Raw genomic sequence first — 24,572 nt, 5'->3', positions numbered from 1 at the left:
AGTAGAACAGAGTCAGAGAGATGACAGAAGCTTGTTTGCGGATGCCATTTTGGAGTGGACCCACCCACTTTCCAACCAAGGATACAAACACAAAACATTTTTATGTCCTACCTGAAGACCAGCAGGGTTCAGTGTTTCCTAGGAAAGACAATTATGTAAAACTTTATGATTTGTATCAGTCAAGATTCCAAGAGAAAACAGATGGCACATTGAAATTAGGATATGTTGAAGTAGTTTTCATGGACAAAGGAAATAATGAGAAAGGTAGGGAGATGGTATAAAGAACCAAACAGGTTAGTTCTGGGACATGAACAACAGCCAGGGGTTGTCATCCTTAGGTCTGAAAGAGGGAGAGTTTAGTGACACGTGGAAGGAGGGAATCCCTTAGTAAAGGTGAGACTGAGAGGAGCAGTGACCTCTAGGGGGTACTCAACCATCAGGGTGATATTTTGCATGATCTTTCTGTATAATTTGCAAAATTTTCAAGATTTTAATGGTAAAATTGAATTACCCTTATTTTAAAAAGTTGTCTTCCTCACAGCACAGTGTGGTTGTAAGCCTGTCGTGACATTGTGCCCCTATACAACCTCCCACACATAAACATGAGACTTCTGGCCACCGACAGGGAGGGAGGGCCTGCTCTGTGGCCGCCAGGCATTTCCACATATGAGTTTAAAGACATGAAGGGGATTACATTAACCTTAGAATGACATGTCATATAGTTAAGTGAAAAATAATTCTTTAGAATGAAGACTCTGAAGAAATGTGTCAGATTTGTAGCAAAGAGGAAAATCATATCTAAAGGTTTCTAATTATTAGTCCTACTATTTCCATGAAAATAACTTTGTGATTTCCCTGTTCAAAAGTGATCATGAATTTGTGCCTTAATCTATCCTAAAAAGTTTCTCTGTGCCTCGGAATGTGGTTCCAGGAATAGCCTTTAAGTGACACAGATAGAATTTTCCTGAATGACAGCTGTCCTCAGACCAATTTATCACAAGCCTGCAAATGTGGTACAAAACACTAATAGATTACTGAGAGCATTTTTGTTATTGTGATTAGATATTTCTTAGCTGCAAAGATCCATTCATGTGGACAAGTGCAGCTCCATTTTTTTTTTTTTTTTTAAACAGAGTCTTGCTCTGTCGCCCAGGCTGGAGTGCAGTGGCGCATCTTGGCTCACTGAAAGCTTCGCCTCCTGGGTTCACACCATTCTCCTGCCTCAGCCTCCCAGGTAGCTGGGACTACAGGCGCCCGCTACCGCGCCTGGCTAATTTTTTTTGTATTTTTTTTAGTAGAGACGGGGTTTCACCGTGTTAGCCAGGATGGTCTCAATATCCTGACCTCGTGATCCACCCGCCTTGGCCTCCCAAAGATGCAGCTCCTTTTAATACGGGTCAGTTGGCCTAACGATTACTTTTAAATTAAGACTTTCTTATATCTTAGGTCAGTATTTTCCTAGCAGAAATGCAGCAGTACTATATGTTTCCACTTTATGAATGTTAATTTAAAAATCATTAAACATTTAAATATTTTTGCGAAACTTTAGTTAGTATAATTTTATAACCTTGTTTGGTGACTTTTCTCATCTTAGGAAGATGAAAGCTATTTTTTTCCCATTCCTAAGGCAAAGTCTACCATGTAGGGCTTTTTCTACCATATTGTTGAGAGTTAGAAAAGAATTTGACATACTTTCATATAATGTTCCAAGGAAGTAAACTGGAAACTGACACCCATACAGGTGCTTCTTCATGCTGCAGAAGTTTGATGGGCAAATAATATATCTAACTTGAACCTGTCCCAGGGGTCTCAGAAGGGATCCATTGGATTCCTTTGGTGACACAAGTGCCTCTGGCATAACCAAAACCCGTGCTTTGTGTATGTGCACAGGAGACATGACAATGAATTTGTATTAACGAGGGACAGGGCAAAGAGAAGAAGCACTGATGCATTTCCTGAAGTATTTTATTCGGTTTATTCAATGTCAAATTTCACAAATGTCCATGAGAACAATATTTACTGGCCAGGACACTAAAATATGCCCTGGATATGATACTAAGAAATATCATCACCTTGTCTTTGAAGAATTTGTAATCAATTTGTGAAGACTTGATTTACACATAGAAAATAGTTATTAATAAAGTGATTTAGAAGAAGGTAAAGGTCAAATTAGAGACCAAATGTAGAGGCTGCATTATTTTTAAATCACAAATTTCTGCTGAGATGCAAAGTGTAGCCTAGCAATCCTATTAAGATTCTCTAGTAATGACAACTAAGATTCCCTAGAAGGACAACCACTTTTCTCTGCTAAAAATCTCTAAATACCTGTCTCATTCTCATTTGTTGACATTGTCTTATTCATCCTCGAGAATATAAAAGCAACAAGAATAGAAACATCACTGCATCTTCCAATCACCGGATCTAATTCCGTACACCTCCTGCACACACATTCTCTTCTTCCATCTTGGTAAATGCTCCTGTGCCTGCCTAAGCTGAATCCTTCAACTTGTGCTTTAGATGGACCTCTTCTAGTCTACTCTGGAATTAGCTCCCTTCCCTTGAAAAAATGATTTTTCTCCCAAACCGATCATTTCCATTGACATACAAATGCATTTTAATTGTATTGTTTTCTATATTTTAACCAACAGAAACAAAAATCCAATGCCCCCTTGATTCTTGGTCTTCCTTCAGTTACTACTTCATTTTCCTGTTTACCTTGGCAGCAAAATGGGACCTTTTGCCAGGCTCAGTCTCCAAGGTCTCCTGGTCATTTTTCCTTCCATACAGTGTTAGGGAGCTTCTCTCCTGGCCTGTCTATTGCAGGGAGGTTATTAAAGACAACAGAGATTTCCATTCTGCCAGAACGGTCAGTTCTCCCTCTCTATCTTATTTGAATTCTTAGTAGCATCTGGCCTGGCTCACCAGGCCCCTACCTCTTGAAATGCTTTTTTTCTCTTCATGACACTGCCCTCCTGGCTTGTCTTAGGCTTCCTTGTCTCCAGCTCTTTTTCAGCTCCTTCATTGGCTTCCTTTCTTAGATCAGCTTTTATGTGTTAGAATTCCCAGGGCCCAAGCCTTAATTCTTTTCTTACTTTCTTTTTTTTTTTTTTTTTTTCTACTTTTAAGCCTCAGGTGATCTCATCTAGTCTCCTGATTTTAAATACCATCTTCATTAGGATGGTGTGAAAGTCTGACTGAGTCATTTTTCCTGCTTCTGGAGGTGACAGAATAGTGCAGAGATTTCAGCTAAGAGAGCACATTTCTCAGAATAAAGTCATTAACTTCTCCAGGGTCAATTTCTAAGCAAGCCCAGTTTTGGTACGAGAGTGCTATGTTACAGGGGGCAAGAGTGTTGGGACCACTCAACATCAAGATGGTTCAAAGGAGAACTAAGAATGAGAATGGAGTTGACTTTGGGGAAAATGCAGGGCACCCAAGTTCCTTTATATAAATTTACAGGAATCTGAACTATCCAGGCTGTACTATGTGGGGACTGATGATTGATTATCTCTATGTAAAAAGTGGTTCTACTTTTGGAAAAATGACTAGATAGCATTTGATTGTGGAGTGAGGGTAGAATCAGAAGCATTTGACAAGCAGTCTGGTGTGGAACAATCAAAATTGGGCTGCCTTTTGTTACAAGCATTAACTTGGGGCAGGTATGAGAAAAAGAAGCTACCAGAAATATTCACAGGTGTTGCCATTTTTGGCAATCAGAACTGCATTCAGAGCTGCATCTAAATCGGTTATTTACCTCTAATTGGTTATTTAAGCAGCACTTAAAGCTGCTGCACTCATTCAATCTACTGCTCTGGAATTTCGCCAGGCCCTCCTGCTGGCAGATCAGAGAGTCCTCTTAGGCAACTTAGAGGATGATGCTCTGCATCAGATAAATTCTAGGTGGGAATAATTAACACATTATGACACATCTCGCAGCGGTCTCCGTGTCTGCCCAACTCTATGTTTCTCTCATTTCCAGGTATCCTCCTCTCACCTTCAGTGCCCAGATGCAGGAGGTTCCCTGGTGAGGAAGACCTAAGTATACGGCCATAGATTCATAAGGAAAATGGAGAGAAAAGTGCTTTTAACAGTGATAAATTTGAGAAAAACTTTCAGATGAGATACTCTAAGTTTATTTGCTTGTGTTGTTTTTGTTTCTGTGTTTGGTAAAATGATTCCCCTCCCTGACCCATGATTACTTTATAAAACTTAATGTGCCAGTCAGGCATGGTGGTGCATGACTGTAATTCAGTTATTCCAGAGGCTGAGTCAGGAGGATGACTTGAGCCCAGTAGTTTGAGGGTGCAGTGAACTATGATTGCACCACTGCACCCCTCAGTCCATGAAGCATTATAAATGCCATCCTAAAATGACCAGAAATGTACCTATGGCATGTTTTATTCAGTCCAAAAAAAAAAAAAAAAAAAAACCCACCAAGCACATTTAACTGACTACTGATGATACTATAATGTTTTTAACAGGTAAGACCACACAGAATAGTAATAAGTTCTGTCTTTTCCAAATCATGTAAAATCTCAGAAATAGGCTTTCCTCCAAATAAATCAGCCTGGAAAAACTTCGAGTGATTGACCCATATTAAATGGAGTTTAAAAAACCCCCAAACCCTTAATATGCCCATGATACCTTTTATTTTATTTTTTCATGGTGTATTTATTTATGTATTTATTTGTTTGTTTATTTTTGTGATGGAGTCTTGCTCTGTCTCCCAGCCTGGAGTGCAGTGGTATGATCTTGGCTCACTGCAACCTCTGCCTTCCAAGTTCAAGCGATTCTCATGCCTCAGCCTCCTGAGTAGCTGGGATTACAGGCACCCACCACCATGCCCAGCTAATTTATGTATTTTTAGTAGAGACGGGGTTTCACCATGTTGGCCAGGATGGTCTCGAACTCCTGACCTCAGCTGATCCTCCTCAGCCTCCCAAAGTGCTAGGATTATGCGTACGAGCCACCATACCCAGCCTCATTCTATTTTAAATGTTAAAAGTAACACAATATGCCGTACCTTTTTGTACATGATTCAAGGTCTTAATAAGCTTTTAAAATAGGTGGTTTTTTCCTGAGGTAAATAACCAATTTAGATGAAGTGTGAATAAATACCAGAATTAAAACAATGTCTGCAGAGTAGGACTAGGCAATTTTAACTGTTCCTTTCCTACCTTCTGCCTGTTTGAATGTCTATTCCTACATGTATGATAACTAACCATAATAACTCTGCCAAAAACACCTACCTCAATGTGGCCCTTTTCTGTCATAAGATTTTAGCTCCTTTTAGTATAGGTCAATCACTGGAAGCTTTTCTAGGCTCATTTATCTGGAGGAAAGCCTATTTCTGAGATTTTACATAATTTTGAAAAGGCAGAAATTATTACTATTCTGTGTGGCGTCTTACCTTTTAAAAATATTGTAGTATTGTCAGTAGTTAGTGAAATGTACTTGGCAATTTTGGGAGGACTGAATAAAACCTGTTATAAGTACATTTCTAGGTATACTAGGACAGCATTTATAATTTCTCATGGGCTGAAGGGCCAACACAATGCGGTTAGCATATTTTATCTTGTAGAAACCTAAACTTTAGATTCTACTGTGCTTTCTTGTTCCTTATGTCCCCTTTCTGGTTCTCACCATCTTATCCAAGACAGAAGGTTTTGGATCCCTTAAGTCCTAATGTGACTTCCCCAGTCCTTGAGGTTGACCCTCTGGGAGGCCCCTTTCTATCATACTCTTTGTACTGTCACAACACATCCTGACTTAGAGAATGTGTTCACCATGAACTCTTGAAGTTATAGTCCCTTCGTAGGACTAGGAAGACCTGGAAGTCCATCCAGCCTCAACTAATAAGAATTCAGAGGACAAGAAAGGTAGACACAGAAAATTCCTTTTTCTGAAGCACTAAATGGAGCCCTGAAGAACACTTTCTGTGGGATCTGCCAGTTGATTGAGCTCTTCATTTCCTTTCTAGGGAGGAAACTTCAGACTTCATTTTTATTGTCCAGCAGTGACCTTATTATTATCTTCCTATTGGAGCTTTCCCGTATGGTGGGATATAGTGGAATGTGGGCAGGGATAACCCAGTCCAGAAAGACTGGCTGAGACTGGAAGCTCATTTGCATGTGTGTTCTACTATACAGCATACCAGGCATCTCTCTAAAGCTTGCTTGTGTCATATAACAGAGAGGTGACAATTGCTAGGAAGCCTTTGAACAGTCTCAGGGATGCTCTTCAAAGATCCAGTCCATGAAAGTGGAAAATATTTGTTTTATGTCTGACTTTAACTCTACTAATTTTTGTCACTAAGATATTCCTCACTAGAATGATAAATGTTAAACAATACTTTCTCAATAATATACTGAATTTTATTTAATTTTTTAAAAGAACTTGATTTTTGTTGGTGTATATAAAAATAAAATTTATAAAAATGAAGAGACTTCATTACAAATCAAATTTTCTTAAAAAAATGAGAGTGTATAGTCCTGTGTTTACTCAAAATGCATCAATGAGATTTGCTAACAATTGTGTAATTTACCAACAATGATAATGATTTACTGTCATTATAATATATGAATTTAAGATTAATTGAACATACTTAGTTCTGTCATGTAGTTCTTTGTAGCAGAATTTACGCCACGGCATGGTTTCCTCCTATTTAAAAAATCAATGCAGTGGAAAACTTATAAATAATTTATTTCTCTAGGACTTGTCAACCACACTTTCATAAATGCATTCTAGTGTATGAGAAAGGGCCCGGAGGAGAAAAAAATGATTCAATCAGTGACAATGGAGTTACTGACGGATACCAACTGAAATACTGTCACATAGGCAACTACAATTTACATGTACTCAAATGTCTTATTAGTTTCAAAGAGAGGGTTTTATATTCAGGCTGACACATTTTTCTTAGAACTGCTGAGGATGTGACTTTTCTAAATTTCTGAGAAATTTATATTTTAAAAGCTGGTCTGTGCTACTGCACGTTTCATTTTCAAGGGTAGGAAGATATTTGTTTAGTCCTACTTGGGCGGGAATCGTAGTAGGCAATGCAGGTGTATGGTGGTACCTGTGTGTCAGGGTGTGTGCAGGGGTGTTCTTGTGTCACTGTAAAGGCTAAACTATTTAAGGTCTTTGGAATTTTTGAAATACATTAAGTCCTGTATTTCTTTTTTCTTGAGATTTTCTCAAGAAACTCGCATGATGATATATTGCTATAGAATATTTGGGGGACAGATATGTCATAATTGTGAAGTAGGTACCGCATATGTGTCGACTACTAATAGAATTGAAAACTTGGCATTCCCAATCACAATTCCTAACCTCCAACTTTTTGGGGCTTAAGAGGAAAACAAAATAAAAATTAAAAATCAACATTTTAAAAATCTGCAATCTAAAAACTCTGCATCGCCTTATTGATTGGGTGGATTCTTAACTTGGTACAAGCAGTGGGCTGAATGGTGCTTCCCCTCCCCAAAGATTCTCCACTCAGAGCCTGTAAATGGGACCACATTTGGAAAAAGCATCACTGCAGATGTTATTAGGTTAAGGGTCCCGAGATGAGATCATCCTGGAATATCCAGATGGGCCCTAAATCCAGTGACAAGTGCCTTTATGAGAGAAAGGCGGAAGACATTTGAGGCATAAAGACACAGAGAGGAGGCAGAGATTGACCAAGAAATGGCCGGAACTGCCAGAAGCTGGACGAGACAAGGAATGGACTCTTTTTTAGAACCTTGGGAAAGAGTGTGGCCTTGCTGACAGCTTGATTTCAGACTTTTGGCCTCCAGAACTGTGAGAGAATAAATTTCTATTGTCTTGAGCCGCCCACTTTGTGGTGATTTGTAACAGTAGCCCTAGGGAATGAATACAGGGCATATGATATGTGTAGGTAGGTCTATTTTACACTAAACTGAGGATAGGACTTTACTCACCTATTTCCTTTGGGGTATACTTATGCACACTACCATATGATTTCTGTTGCAATTTTATCTCCAATTCTATCACTAAAAGATTAATATTGCAAATATGATAAAATTATCCTAAGACAGCTCCCAAATCTAAAACTACCCTACCTTCTTTGGATAGGGGCAAGTTCCTGTGGTCACCACCTGGGAGTACCCTAAGTCTGTGACACTGGCTTCTATATGTCAAACTTTGTATTTTGGTATCCTCAAATTTACTTCAAATGTGAAAAAATTTTTAAAACAATTTGTGCAAATCTTAGAATAAAAATTAATGTAGAATAAACTATATATAACTCTGATGACACAATGGCACAATTTCATGGTGTATAACCTACAAGTCATATAAAGTGTTAAAATATCTTTGTAAGATAGTCTCATCTTTATGTTCTTCTTTCATCTCCAGATGTAGGCCTATGGAGGATTATTTTTATCCTCCCAAGATTCCCACTTTTGAGGCAGTACAAATTCCTCCCAAACTGAACCAGGATTTCTCACCAGTTGTGTAATCTGTATCTGAATTCTGAGTTTTCTGTCTTTTAGGCTCCCTGAGTCTCCAACAAAGAACAACACCTGGGATTCCCTCCTTCGTCCTTCCTTCCACATTCCCTCTTCTCCTTTCTCTACTTTTTCCTCCTCTATCTCCTTCATTCTAATATATTTGTCATGCTGTCACAGGCCATTAGAGCAGCCCTTCGGTTATTGCTTGTGTTTTCATTTTGCTCATCCTTTCATTTCTCTCGCTTTTTCACTCCTCCTCTGTAGGAAATTTTAAAGATGTTTGACAAAACTAAGATGTCCAGGTCTTATTTCTTCCTACCTTTGTCCCTTCCCTCTGCACTGTCCCTGGCATGTCTCCCACCATGGGTCACCTCTTTTATTTTAGAGAGATGAAGGAAAGCACAGACCGGTAATTCCAAGTTCTTGACTTCAGTTAAGTTGAACATGGGTAGCTTAATCCATCCTACATTTTTATTTTGAGAGAAGAGGGATAAGAGTCCCAACTCCAAAAGTGAATGCAAAGCCCTCCCACCCCTCTTGCCTATATTAGTTGTGCTCTCTCAGACATAAAGGAATAGAGAAGTCGGGAGGTCACCAGGAATGACAGGTGTCTCCTAGAAGGATGCCTGCCCTCTCCATATTCTTGACTCCTCCAGGAGATAAGCACAGGTCTGTTGGGCTTTCTCCCAGGCGGGGGTCTGCCAATATCCCTGTGTGGCTGCCTCTGGGCTGGGCACTGAAGCCACCAAGCACGTGGCTGCCGTTGAAGGTGTCCATGGCAGAGAGCACGGCAGCTGTGCTCAAAGACGAGCTGAACTTTTGGCGGCTTCGTTCCCAAGGGGCCATGGGCATGACTGCACCAGACATTTCATGGACTGCCCTCTGGCTCACTATTCCTCCCTGTTATGTGCAGTGTCCCTCTCTCCTGCAGCCACTGACACCTACCCAGTGAGGCAGCTGTACAGATTAGAAATAATATATGCAAGGGCCTGGCAGGCAACTAGTGACAATACTTATTACTTTGATTTCCTATCTCTTTCCACTGTAGTTAACCTTTCCAATCTGAAAAAAACTTTTGCATTCTTCAATCATTCATTTACTTACATATTCTACAACTATTTACTGATCATCTACTATATATTATGCAGTGCTATGGTTTGGATATAATTTATTTGGCTCTGCCAAGTTTTGTGTTGAAATCTTGGCATCTACACAAAGAAAAGAAAAAAAGTACGTCAAAAAGATCTGCACACACTGGCAACCCTTTGCTTTTCACCACTTGTGGAAGCAGTCTGAGGGCTTCACCAGATGCAAGCGCCAATGTCATACTTCTTGTACAGTCTGCAGAACTGTGAGCCAAATAAACCTCTTTTCTCTATAAATTACCCAGCTTCAGGTATTCCTTCAGAGCAGTGCAAATGGACTAACACATACCCTTTGCCCAGGCCCTAGGAATAAAGGTGAAAATGACAGGGTTTCTGTTCTCAAGGAATTCGCAGTTTATTCAAACTGTCCAACAGCAGAGGGAAGACGGTCCACAGCAAGGTGGGAGATGATGTAAGTGTGCACTTCATTTTTGTTGATGACAAGCAGTTCAAACATTATTATTTTGCCCATTGCAAGAAATATGGGACTTCAGAGAAGAGCCAGAACTGACATAGATTTGACTTTTTGCATGTGAAATCTCCATCTGTAAATATGACGTTCCCAATGAAGAAAGTCTAGCATTGATTAGGGAGTTCATTTCCTTGAAATAGTGAAAGGTGAAATTAGTAATAGAAACACAGAAGAAATCATCAAAGAGATGGAGAGTAAGAAGAGTAGGAGTGTATATTCTCTGAAATGATTTTAGTATTCATTTCTAAACTATTGACAGATAAGAACCACAGAGGTTTACTATGTAATGTACTTTATCCTCAAATAATGAATTACACATTGAGGCTCAGAGATGTTAGATAACTTGCTCAGTTACCCGCTAGTAGGCAGTAGAGTGAGGACTTGGAGACAGGAGACTCAGGCGCCTAAGCTCATGCTTTTCCCTAACTGTTGGTAGCCTTCATGCCTGTAATCTGAGAAACTGTTTGGGGCCTCTTCACCTATCTGGGGATGTGATCCATCTTATATGTTGTCCAGGGGAATGTTAACTTTGATGATTGGCTTTCAACAAACAAGAGTCACTCATTTCCAACTCCACTGGAAATGAGAAAAAAAAAAAAGCCCCTTATTGAAAAAGAAAAAAAAAATCCTTAATAGAGTCAGGGCAATGATCTATTAATAATTTCTATTCACAAACCACTTCAGTGTTGACTTCTACCATTTTACATTTTACCCTTGAAATTTTGAGATAAAAAATAAGAAAATAATTTATTAAAGTTTTCATTCTTCTCCCTTTGAGAAAAAATACAGAGAAAAATGGTGGAAACATTAAACTGCATAAGACAGAAGAAGATATTAGAATCACTCTTCAGAGTTACTTTATTGCTAAACAAAAAGGAAATGTTGTCTAGTTTCTCATATGGAAAACAAAGCTTCAACTTGTATTTTATGATGATTATTGGCATATGCAATCTCAGAATAAGAATTACAAGAGGAACCCTGGTTTATAAAGTTTGGCCTTCCAGGAAAATGTTGAAGGGTTTAATAAATTAATGTAAACACTGAGAATACATTTAGAAATATACACTGTTTATTTTATTTTTTTTTTGTAAAGCACAGAGAAATTATCAACCACACACTATATACCATTGCATTTGAATTATGGACTCTTTGTACCATAGATTCTCTTTGAGTAGCCACTGTTTTTCAGGACATCTTGAAGTTTACAATTTTTACTGGAAATGTTGCTTTATGTAGTTTCCTCTAAAATTCAAGGAAAAAGAATTTGTTTTTAACTTCAATATCAATAAAAGACATTTAAATGGCTCATAATAACAAAAAATAGTGGATAGGATAGAAGTTTAGTTTTCAATTGTATTAGTTTTCTAGTGTGACAAAGTTACATCAAAGCAGCAGATAGGGCAGCTTAAAGCAACAGAAAACAGTCTTACAATTATGGAGTCCAAAGTCTAAAGTCAAGGTTTTAGCAGAGTTGTGCTCCCTCTGAATTCTGCAAGAAAGCAACCTTTTTCTTCTCCCTCGTTTCTAGTGGAGGCTGGAGGTCCTTGGTGTTCTTGGCTTGTAGATGCAGCACTTCAGTCTCTGCCTCCCGTGTCATGTGGTGTTCTTCCCGTGCATGCCTGCGTCTTCTCATGAAGACATCAGCCATATTGGATTAAGGCTTCACCCTTTTCCAGTATGACCTCATCTTATTAACTAATTACATCTGCAAAGACACTATTTCCAAATAAGTTTACATTATGAGGTATTGGGGGTTAGGGCTCAATGTGTCTTTTGGGGAGACACAATTCAACCCATATCGTCCATTGAACATTGTTTTTCTTTAAAAAAAAAAAAAACCTTTTGGTATTGAAACAGTTTAGATATACATAGAAGTTACAAAGATAGTGCAGAGCATTCCCATACACCCTTCACCCAGCTTCTCCTAATGTTAGCAACTTTCATATCCATGCTACTATTAATTAAGCCAAAAACTGTATTTGTATTTCACTAATTTTTCCACTAAAGCCTATTTTTGTTTTTGTTGTTGTTGTTCCAGAATTCAACCCAGAACACCAAGTTTCATTTAGTCAACTTTGTCACATCTCCAATCTGTGACAATCTTTTGTGTTTCCCTGGTTTTCATGAACTTGGCATAGAAACTTTCAAGAATGCTGGACAGATACTCTGTAGAATGTTTTCATTTCGATTTTTTTCTGATTTTTCCTTCGATTAGACTGAGATTATGAGTTTTGGGAAAGATATTTTAGAAGGGAAATCCTCTACCTATCACGTCATATTTTGGGTACATGATCTCAACATGACTTACTCTAGATGATGCTAATCTTGATCCCCTACATAGAGCACCATATGTCAGGTTTCTCTATGGGAAAGTTACCATTTTCCCTTTACGTGCTCTATTCTTTGGAAGCAAGTCACTAAATCCAGCAACAGGGAGAGGAAGCAGAATTAAGTTTCACCTTCTGGAAGAAGGGAATATCAAATAATCTGGGGACATGTGTAAAACCAATAGAGTAATTAATAAATATCTTGAGGAAGATACTTTGAGCTATACAGATAACCTGTTTCTCCTTAAAGACTGACCCATTAATTTTAGCACTCATCAGTGGATCTTGCCTGCAGCAATTATTACTGCACTATTCAATGGTGATGTTTCACTTTGCTCATACCATATTCTTTAGAAGAGCAACTAAAAAATAGGAATCCTGATGCAAGATTAAAGTCACTATATCTACTGGGATGGTTTGGGACTATTAAAATGCATTCACAGTGCTTTTGTTCTAATAATATCAGCCCTAAGAAATAAAAGCCCATGGGCATGCTTTCTTATGGATGCCAAGTGCATTTGAGCAGTGAATGATGCAAAGGTAGGTACTTAATGGTCCCGAGAGAAGGTGTGTCACCCTTCTGTGACAGGGCTCATTTGCATACACATGGTTAGCCCCAGCAGGGGTGTGCATTCAGGGGTCTCCCAGAGCAGAAACATAGACATTTTCAGCAAAAAGCAGCTCTTGGTAAACTTTATAACCTCATTCCAAACTCCAGGTGTCAGTTTACAGCTTTTTAGATTGACATCTTAAATCAAGAAAATGTCACATGTGTACAGTAACTGGCCTAATCTTTTCTGTAAATTGCTGCCTGCGGTTTTCAAAAACATAGTAAATTGCTGGCAATTGACAATGTGTCTCTTTGCATGGCTAACTTCACTTCTGCACGGTTAACAAATCAGTCTTTAATTATTCATGCACATCACACTATGTCTACGCCTTGACTGACAGCTATTGATTTTAGGGAACTGTAATTCTCTCTTTTATAGGGAAGAAAAATATGTCACCTGATTGTTTCCATTTTATTCAGATGTAAAATTAAAATTGTAAGCAGGAAAAAATAACTATACCCTGTGTCTCAGTATTTCAGTTAAAGGTGAACATAGCTCACTACACTACACTAACTGTCCTATGCTACTATAAAGTAGGACTCGCCATTTTCTTAGGCTAACAGCTTTAATGTCCTTTAGTATTTTAAATACACAGAGGAAATTTTATCTCCATTAATTATATAATTACCGGAGACCAAAAAATGGTTAATCATATGTACAAACTAAAACATCAGATGGCCCATTAAGAAATGGTACTATTACCTAACCATTGCACATTATTCTAGAAACAAAGATGAGATCATTTCTTAACCAAAGAGAATTTTTATTCCTAAAATAAGCTTTGGGATATGGTATTTGTTCTGAAAAGATTTCTTAATGCCATTTTCTTTTCTAGAAGCATACTCTTTAAAAGGGAATTTTCTGGAAGCATATTTATCCTTCCTTGAAGCACTTTTTGAATCAGCACTGGCTCTAAACTAATCTACTTGTGCCATATAGGAGTCTTGTGTTTGAAAAGTACATCTGTCCCTATGTGCTTAGGAAAAATGATTTCTAGGCATCTCAAAAGGCACCCCAGGAGGAAAGCATGTTACTACTCTTCTTGTCTATAACATCAAAACTCAGTAGTTTTGTTTAGAGTGTGTTTCTGGAAGACTACCTTCTAAGGACAGTAATCTATGATAGTGTGTAATCACAAACATAAACTGCATGTAGTGGCCAGGCACGGTGACTCATGCCTGTAATCCCAGCACTTTGGGGCACTGAGGCGGGCAGATTACGATGTCAGGAGATCAAGACCATCCTGGTTAACATGGTAAAATCCTGTCTCTACTGAAAATATAAAACTTAGCCGGGCGTGATGGCAGGCACCTGTAGGCGGGAGAAGGGCATGAATCCGGAAGGTGGAGCTTGCAGTGAGCGGAGATCTTGCCACTGCACTCCAGCCTGGGCGACAGAGAGAGACTCTGTCTCAAAAAATTAAATTAAAAATAAACTGCATGTAGAGAAAAGAGTCTGGAGAAGGAGTGCTTGATGGTGATTGATAGATGAATGTAATTCATTGCAAGAGACAGTAAAACAAACTGCTTTTCTCCTGCGTTATTGGTCATGAACGTTGTCCAAATACGTGAATATCAGCATTAAATATTAAACATTAAAACTCTATTGTCTTAAACACAGTAATGCATAAACCCATCACGTTTTCCTCAGGGAGACCTTTGCTCAACTTGATGTATTTAACGCTCCTGCTCTATGTACTCAAAGTTCTAAGGGAAGTCCTTTATCATAACATTTTAACATTCTATTATTATTATTATTACTTAAATTTAGTATTACTTATGTTTCCCATTGTGTAGAAAATTTCGTGAGAATAGAGCTATCTGGTATATTCTTATGTTCCAATTGCTATGCTCATAAGTTCTAAACTAAAATTTGTGTGTCAGTTTGCATTAGGCTGGGTTATATATCACAGAAAAGCCCCAAAACAATGGTTTAAAAGATATTCTATCATATAAAATAAATTCAGTATTAGGCAGACTAGAGATAATGCAATATCTCCACAAAGATAGAAGGTCTCAGGCTCTCCCATCTTCCTTGTCTATTATCCTAATCAATTACTTATCTGCTGAAGGTTATCTTTTGGTCCAAGTGGGTTGTGCTGCCCTCAGCCAATCTTTTTTTCCATCTTTCCTTATATAATTGGTTTGCTTTCCCCATTATCCTGCTTAACTTGCAGTCTCAGAGTTAATGCTTTTTGGGTGAGGGATCTAGAAAGCTTGTGCTAAGCTTATGGGCACTTTGTGGCACCCTGTCATGGTCATCTCAGTCAAATCACAAATCAAATGCATGGCCATTATAGTGCCTCTCATGTTCAAGGTCACTCCAAAGCATTTAACCCATAATTTCTTGTGACATCAACAATAAACTTTCTCTGTGCAATGAGAGAAGTTTTTAGATATGCCTACAAGATATATGTCATTTTTAAAAGAGGAGTTACAGAGGTAAATTTTTGTAGTAATTGTGTTTTTTTTTTTTTTTCCTTTATAACACTGCAGAAGGTAGTGCTGCATAATTGTCTTGTAAGCTCCTCTGTTCTTGCAAGGCACTTCAACTAAATGTTCATTCAGATCATTTAATTGTGTAGTAGTATTCTGTTTTATTGCATAAAACTACACAGAGGCGTACATTGCTATTCAATTACAAAAACCAAAAGATGACATGCAAATAAATCTGTTTATCAGGCTTTCTTTTATCACCTATAAACCACTGCAAATCTCACCTAAAATTCTTCATCATTCAGATTTTACTCTTTTTTTTTTTTTTTTTTTGAGACGGAGTCTCGCTCTGTCGCCCAGGCTGGAGTGCAGTGGCGCGATCTCCGCTCACTGCAAGCTCCGCCTCCTGGGTTTACGCCATTCTCCTGCCTCAGCCTCCTGAGTAGCTGGGACTACAGGCGCCCGCCACCGCGCCCGGCTAATTTTTTGTATTTTTAGTAGAGACGGGGTTTCACCGTGGTCTCGATCTCCTGACCTTGTGATCCGCCCGCCTCGGCCTCCCAAAGTGCTGGGATTACAGGCGTGAGCCACCGCGCCCGGCCCAGATTTTACTCTTAATTGAAGTTCCTCAACTGCTGCGGGAAGTCAGGGACCCTGAACGGAGCGACCAGCTGAAGCCATGGCAGAAGAACATAAATTCTGAAGATATCATGGACATTTATTAGTTCCCCAAAATAACACTTTTATAATTTCTTATGCCTGTCTTTGCTGCAATCTCTGAACATAAATTCTGAAGATTTCATGGACACTTATCACTTCCCCAATCAATACTCTTGTGATTTCCTATGCCTGTCTTACTTTAATCTCTTAATCTTGTCATCTTTGTAAGCTGAGGATGTATGTCGCCTCAGGACCCTGTGATGATTGTGTTAACTGCACAAATTGTTTAAACAATATGAAATCTGGGCACTTTGAAAAGAGAACAGGTTAACAGCGATGTTCAGGAAACAAGGGAGATAACCATTAAGTCTGGCTGCCTGAGAGCCAGGTAGTACAGAGCCACATTTCTCTTCTTTCAAAACCAAATAGGAGAGATATTGCTGAATTCTTTTTCTCAGCAAGGAACATCCCTGCAAAAGAGAATGTGTTCCTAGGGGGAGATCTCTTAAATGGTCACTCTGGGGACGTCTGTCTTTTACTGTTGTAGATAATGGATGAAATAAGCCCTGGTCTCCCTTAGAGCTCCCAGGCCTATAGGATTAGGAAATTCTCACCTAATAAATTTTGGTGAGACTGGTTGTCTGCTCTCAAACCCTGTCTCCTGATAAAATGTTATCAGTGACAATGTGTGCCAGAAACTTCATTAGCAATTTTAATTTCACCCTGGTCCTGTGATCTTGCCCTTCCTCCATTTGCCTTGTAATATTTTATTACCTTGTGAAGCATGTGATCTCGGTGACCCACACCCTATTCGTACACTCCCTCCTCTTTTGAAAATCACTAATAAAAACTTGCTGTTTTTGCGGCTTGGGGGGCATCATGGAACTTGGTGACATGTGATGTCTCCCCTGGATACCCAGCTTTAAAATTTCTCTCTTTTGTGCTCTTTCCCTTTATTTCTCAGACCGGCTGACACTTAGGGAAAATATAAAAGGACTCATGTTGAATTATTGGGGGTGGGATCACCCGATACTCAACCATGAGATTGCATCCATGAAATGCATTAATTAACATCACAGCAAAAGAATTTGTTATCTTAATGGCATTTACTGGTGTTCTATTTGTTCTATGTATTGTTCTAGAATGACCTTATGTTCAGATTGCTCCATCAGAATTACCCTCGTATATTTGAAGTTCCTTCTAAAAAGCACAGCAATACTTTTCATTAGAAGTTATTCAAGCTGTTTTCTCTGGAGCACAGAACTACTTTCATTGAAGTTTGGCGGTCATGGCCTATCTTTAATGGTTTAATGTTTGCAATCTGTGGCTCAATTAACTCTCACTTATTGGAATAGGTATAGCTTTATTGAGAAAGAAATGTTTCTATAGAAGCATATAAAAGAACTGGGCAAATTTGGAGACCATTGTATCAGCAGGGCTCCCAGGGGCACTGGAGAAGCTGAATGAGAACAGAGTCACCTCCCAGCCTCCCCCCGGCTTTTTCTGGCAGGGTGAGATGACCACCACAACCCATATCTTCCCACACTCAGGCAGTAAAGTCTGGAAGTCAATGCCTGGGAAAGATAGAAAACCTTCAAGCCACAAGTCAAAAGTGTGGTTTTCTATGACCAGAGATGGAGACAAGAGACCAAGTTTTGAGAACTCAATTCAAACAGTTAAAGTTAGTGCAGACTTCTGATGTGTTAAAGAATTAGAAAAGAGGATTTAACACAGAAGAGTTGGGGAGTGAGTTGTTGGAGAAACTAAGATTGTTTCATGTTTATACTCCAGAATTGAAACTATGAAATAAACGAATGACACAGTTAAAACATTTACTTTTCTTTAAAAATTGTTTTCTCATATTTGATTGGAGGGATAATACAGTATAGAAGAAAAAGAACAGAAACCATGTATTTCTGCATAGCTATTCACTTATTTTTGCACAAACCTTGCTCAATACAGTGACTCTAAACAAAGAGCAGTTGTTTTTTGAAAATCCAATTGCTTTTGAAAAATGACAAAACTAAAACCTATTTGCAACCTATTTGTCTGCAAAGAAGACATATTGCTATTACACAAATTTCTGATTAACAGCTATTAATAAAACATCAGCTACATTGATTACTTAAAAATTTAGATGGTTTCTGTTTGTAACTAGATTGTATAACCCAGCAGTAAATTAAATTTTCTGAGAAAAGATTCCCAGAATCTTTATATTTGCATTAAGTATCATGATAAAATATGATACAGGCTTCAAATTTCATAGATTTCCTTCATTGTGGAAAACATGCAGAAGGGAAAATTAGTTCATCATATCAATGAGAGAATACTGGAACTTAATTTTTCAGGAATTATATTCACTTCAAACTTTAAGGTCTTTGGAATAAGAAGCATATCCCTATCTAAGATGATTTGTTCCATTTTCTGAAATATAATTGCAACCCTTGGAAAAGTTTTGTGAAGCAACAAAACATAGCCTCTACTGTCCACAGGACTTTAGATTTTTTATGATCAAGACCCAAAGACAAATTTAATTATAGAGATCTTCCAAATGTAGACAAACATCTGTCACCATCACCTCCCTTCTTTCACTTTGCTCTCCAAGCAATGTTTGAGAATAAAAACAGAAAAGTAGAATACATACAGAATTTCATTTTCCCCTACTGATGTAAAAGTGTTTATGCATTTAAAAAATGCCCAATTGTATTATTTGTTGAGTATTGACAATATGGTTAACAAACAAGTAGAGGTATTGCCTAGAGGCTTATAAACCTAAATAACCTAAGTAAATTCCCCTCATCCTCCAAAAAGTGCCTAATTGACAATGATATTAGATTGTTAAAGAGGATGTCATTCTTGTAGCTCCTAAATAAGGCATAGTCTTTGCTATGTTTTTAGAATGCTATTTCTATAAAGGCTTCCAGATCGTTTCCTTGAGACATTATTCTTGAATATAGGCAGTAGCAGCCTCCAGACCTCCAAAAATACAAAATTTACAGATTTATTTCAGTGGTTGCTCACGTAGGAAGAAAACATACACAAGAAAAGATAAAAGTAAATTATAGAAGATAAAACTAATTACTAGATTTAAGTAAGTTGTATATGTTTAAATAATAATAAAAATATACAAAGCAGGGTTGCCTAAATTTCACAATCTGAAAATAAAAAGAAACCTGTGAGGTAAAAAAAATTAAATAGTTTATTAAATATAATAGATGGATTGTAGCCACCTGGAGGAAACTGGGATTTGGGGTTTCCTACATTCCTGGCACAAAAAAGAACAAACCTTGAAGATTAAGAAAAAAAAAAAGTAAATCTTGAGCAAGACGAAATGTTTTCCCAGCAATGTTCGGGGAAGAATTTAAACTAGGTAATAAGAATTACTTGACAAAGAAGAATTATTTCACTGACCCTGCCTGACTCCTCAGGTGAAATACACAAGTGGAATATTTCATGGGAAAAATGAGCTCTCATGGGTAGTGGTGTCAAGTCAAGATGGCTAAATAAGGTTCTATTGTTGGTACTTCGAAAAATTGCTTAATTTTCTTAAAGAATTGTAATCCAAAAATAAAATTCTAAGCCCCCAACCAACTGAATGGACTACTCCTCTTGGCCAAGGGCATTCCAGAGTTAACTCAAAACGTGAGTTCAGGTTATGATGCGAAGGGGGATCGGACATGCCATATCATAACCTTCTTCCTTTGGAATTCAGGCACAAATGATCAGCATTAACATTAAAACAGAGATCTCAAGAGGGACAAAGCTGACTCTTTGTAGCAATAAGATACGCAATAACAGATAGCAGACCCTGAAAGAAATAAAAGTATTTTACCCCCAAATATATTTCTTTAGCATATTTTGAAACGGCCCTACAAAGCTGTCTCTTATGGGGGAAATACATTGTATGGAGAATCTCCTTTCCTTTCTAGGTCTTTTTCCTTACCCAGGAGAGGATTAACTAAGAGTCTGTCACCTTTTTAAGTCTGATAAGAAACATTTACAATCTGTTCTCTCTGAAACTTGCTACCTGGAGGCTTTGCCTGCATAATAAGAACCTTGGTCTCTACAACCTCTTATTTCAACATGAACATTTCGATTCCAGGTCTGTAGATAAAATCTTTCACCAATTGCCATCAGAATATCTTTGAATCCACCTATGACCTGGAAGCCTCTACTTCAAATTATCCTGCCTTTCCAGACCGAACCAATGTACATTTTACATATGTTGATTGATGTCTTATGCCTCCCTAAAATGTATAAAATAAAGCTGTAACCTGACCATCTTGGGCACATATTCTCAGGATCTCCAGAGGCTGTGTCATAGACATGTCCCTAACCTTGGAAAAATAAACTTCTAAACTGATTGAGATTTGTCTCAGATACTTTTTGGTTTACAGATTCAAAACACTAGCAAATCACACCACTATAGAAAAAGATCACAAAATATTGTACATAACAGAAAAAAAAAGAAACATACATACTTGAAAATCCATATTTGACAATACAGATGATTTGTGGACTAAGCTATGTGATGGATCAGGCAAAAATCTTATAGTCAAGACCTGAGATCTGTAAACTAAAAATGAAATTCTAAACCACCCAACTGACTGAATGAACCATCTCTTAGGCAAGAAGACCCCAGAATAACCCTGAAAATTGAATTCTTGGCCATGATGGGATGAGGGAATCAGACTACCTCCTTCGCTAACCGTAATTAGACTTTCTTCCCTAAGGGCCTAATAGAAACCAGCTGTTCTGAAAAACTCCACCACTGATTTCAACCTACCACCTGATGTTACCCTTCCTTTTTTGCCTGATAAGTGACCACTGACCACTATTGTTACGGCCAGTCTGCAGAGAATGCACAGTGAGGGTTTTCATGTCTTCTGCTTTACCTTTTGATATCAGAAGGCCAAAAACACCCTCAGATCACCACCGTTTTTTGAACATAGAGACACAGGGAGCTCCATTGTGCATGTACATGTTTCTCCTCTCATAAATATTCATGACTCCTTCTGTAGCTTACTGAAGATGTATATTTGGTCACCCCACTTAACATAATCCTGTTCCCTTTGCCCCTGCCTTGAAGTATCTGTTTTGAGTTTCTGGTCAGAGTCTATGCTTCCCAGCCTGTCAGAATGGCTGTAGGCTGCAACTCTTTATAATAAAATCTCCTCTTCTAAATTTATAAATTGTATGTTTTTAAGTTGACAGAAATAAAGTCTCCTCTTCTAAATTCGTAAATTGCATTTCTTTAAATTGACAGGATAAAGTCTATTTCCCCTGTTCACTAAATGTGTCCTCTTAGCACATTACTTAGACTCTTTGAGCTATATTTCTTCATTGAATAATGAAAATAATATTCACCTACAAGGGTTGCTGTAAGAGTAGAATAAAAAATATAAATGTAAAGAACATATGCAGAGTAGGCAATCAGTACCTATATGTGATGTGATAGGAAAGCCCTCTTTTTCTATCATTGCTTTTAGAAGGTTGCTAATTTAAGTTCATGATTAATGTGAGATAAATATACAGATTTCTTCACATTTACCTATTTCTATGTCTAAATTTGTTTATTTATAATTGTACATATGTTGAATACTTGGAGATTTTGAAACATTGAAAATATTCTGGAATCAGAGGAAAAGTTCCCACTTCTCTCAAGAAAAGTAAATTATAAGGAAAATTAGCCTATAATGTTAGTCATCACCAAAATAACAGAATAATGTCACACTCATTCCTTAGGAAAACAAAAGTATGATTTGGATTTTCAATATATTTCTTGGTATCTTAAATGAGCTAGATGAAAGAAGCTTTCGTATTTATGTGCTGCATGTATTATTCAGAAGGAAGATAATTCCAAGTCATGTTATTTCCAAGGAAGCAACAATAACTTCACTGGACCCCTGCTGATCTTAAAGTACAGCATGAAAAACAGTCTTGGAGACTACTACAGATGTCTGAAGTATGCCTACAGGGAGCAATAAGGATACTAGGAGAATCTGATGGTAGATGTATACTTAAAAAGCTGTTTACATGTTAAAGGATAGAATTTAATTAATAGTGTTACAGCTGTGTTGAAGTTAATGTGCAGATCTGAGATTCTATCACAAGGGACCATTATATATATTTAATGCGTCACTTAGTCCTCCAATTTCCCCTTTTACTTTAACGCATCACAGTTAATATATACCCCAAAGTATTTGCTGGGTATTGTGATGACTGTTAATAATAACAATAATAATGACCATGAGGATAACTGTCATTTATTAAAGTCTCACAATATGCTGGACCCTTTACTAAGTACTTTTTATGCATTATCTTCTCAGCAATTCAACAAAATGGATACTATTATTTTCTCTATCTTGTAGAAAAGGAAACTAAGGCTTTAGAAGACTGAGTAATTTGCTATGGAGGGTGCTTTTGTTTAACTACCCAATTGCCACTCCTTACTGTTCCCGTATAAACTTGCAAAGAATATACATTTCTTTCAAGCATGACAATGTCTGGAGAGTCTCAGTGCTTGTCCAGTTCCAGGGTCTGACTTTAAGCAATCTCGCTCTGGTACAGTCTTTCTGTCCCCCTTGTGATTGATTGAGAGGTAAGATTGGACACATACCTCTGAAAGAACAGTTAGGGATATTTTTGCTGCATAACTTATGGGAAAATAGTCTACCTTTTTAAAAGAAACAAACAAAAGCAATACTCTGTCTTCAAGACTTTGGATGTTGTGTGGATGTAAGACCATCTGCCATCAGCATCTTGTGAAGATGAATGAACCTCAAGATGAAGCCCTCAAGCTACCCCCCAACTTCCAATTCTCTGTTCTATTTTTCGCCGTAAAACTCATTGCTTTTTAGTGTACCATATGATTTCCTTTTATTATATTTATTATTTATTATACATTATCATCTATTTATTATTTATATATTTTATAATCTATTATACTCCTTTATAGCTTTCCCCTCTGGCAACAATGCAAGTTCCACAAGAGCAGGGGTTCTGTGTCTGTTTTACTAATATTTCTTGAGCACCTAGAACTATGCCTGCTAAAGGAGAGGATCTGCTGAATATGGAAGAATGTAAACAGTAGAAAGAACCTGGACCATTGAACCCCGGAATTATTCAACGATGTTACTTCTAGACTTCTTATTTTGTGACTAAAAAATTCCTTTTGAAATAAGAGTTATTTGTAATTGAGATCTGGTTTACTTAAGAGCCAAAAAACAATAAGTAACTCTTATCAAATTGATAAGCTAGAAAATATCAGATATGAGATTCAAATGCATGTCTGACTCAAGACCATATTCATTAACCAGCATGTTATACTGCATTATGGACATATTGCTGGGAGATGCTGTGAGATCACCTTGGAGTTGGAGAAGGAGGCAGTGATAATCATTCCACAAATTGTTGACTACTATGTGTTAGGCATTGGGATGAACAGTAGGAATGTAAGAATACACAGAACTTGCTCTTCACCCTAGTAATATACAGGGCGGTAAATAATTGACTAGGAGAAAATATGAAGAAGTAACTCCCCTGTATCAATTAGGTTGCTTTCAGCAGTAAACAACAGAAAATCCCAGTAAAATTCATCTTCTTAAATAATATGGAATTTATGGTGTCATTTAATAAAAAATCTGGAGGTAAGTGACATGGGTTTGTTCAATTCTATGGTTCAATAAACACTGTTATATTAAGGATGCCTTAATACAATGCCTTCTGTTTTTTTTTGTTCTGTTACCCCCAGTTGAGTGATTTTCTCAATATCTTAAGGTGGATCCAGCCATCACATCCTCATTCACATCAATGTCTAGTAGTAGGAAAAAAAAATAATGAGATAATACTTCCTTTTATCGATTTTTATTAGCTAAGAAAATATCCCTAAAAACTTCCCTAGGCAAACTTGACATTATGTCTCATTGGCCAGATTTGGATCATATAACTATTTCTAAGCAGGAAAAGGGAATACAATGACCATAATTAATTGAGCAAAGGCAGATTCATTCCCTGAATCTGCAGTGGTTTGCCAGGGATGTGCATTTTATGCAGAACAAGGTGACATAGAAAAGTTCCAATCTCTGAAAATATCAGAGTTATCTTAACAAGGAAGAAAAGGAGAATGGCTATTGAGCAGATGTCATTGGTGTTTGTGACTGGTTTAGTTCTCACCTTATATGATATCTCTAATGCTTTTGCTGGAGTTCTATGAAACAACTTTCTGTTAATTATTTCCTAATTATTGCAAAAGTAAATATAATAAACACCAAACAAAATACAAGTTGGGTGCTTTGAGTATCATGGTTACATAAAAAGACACCCCAAAACTTAGTTGTTCAGAATAAGAACAACAATTATTTTTCTCTCAATCTGCAATCTGGGCAATGCTGTCTGGGTACAGCTTGTCTCTGCCCCATTTCAGTGTCAGGTAGGCAGGCATGAGAACTG

At 37.6% G+C, this 24,572-nt stretch overlaps 1 long non-coding RNA gene across 3 annotated transcripts in view; it reads left to right on the top strand.

Moving 5' to 3' along the window:
• LOC105482226 (uncharacterized) overlaps positions 1-24,572 on the top strand; it is a 159,371-nt gene that overhangs the window by 90,064 nt on the left and 44,735 nt on the right. Inside the window, exon 9 of one of the 3 annotated variants that reach the window (XR_011606983.1) lies at positions 9,917-9,948. The exons of 1 other annotated variant lie outside the window; for it this stretch is intronic. This is a non-coding gene — a long non-coding RNA (uncharacterized lncRNA). Of the gene's footprint in view, positions 1-3,979; positions 4,408-9,916; positions 9,949-24,572 lie in introns of those variants that run through there. One more of the 3 variants, XR_011606978.1, reaches the window with a different exon arrangement.

The sequence above is a fragment of the Macaca nemestrina genome, chromosome 8 (assembly GCF_043159975.1).
Source record: "Macaca nemestrina isolate mMacNem1 chromosome 8, mMacNem.hap1, whole genome shotgun sequence".
Lineage (NCBI taxonomy): Eukaryota > Metazoa > Chordata > Mammalia > Primates > Cercopithecidae > Macaca > Macaca nemestrina.
Note: the sequence above shows the minus strand (reverse complement) of the source record. Positions and strands in the feature narration are given on the sequence as shown.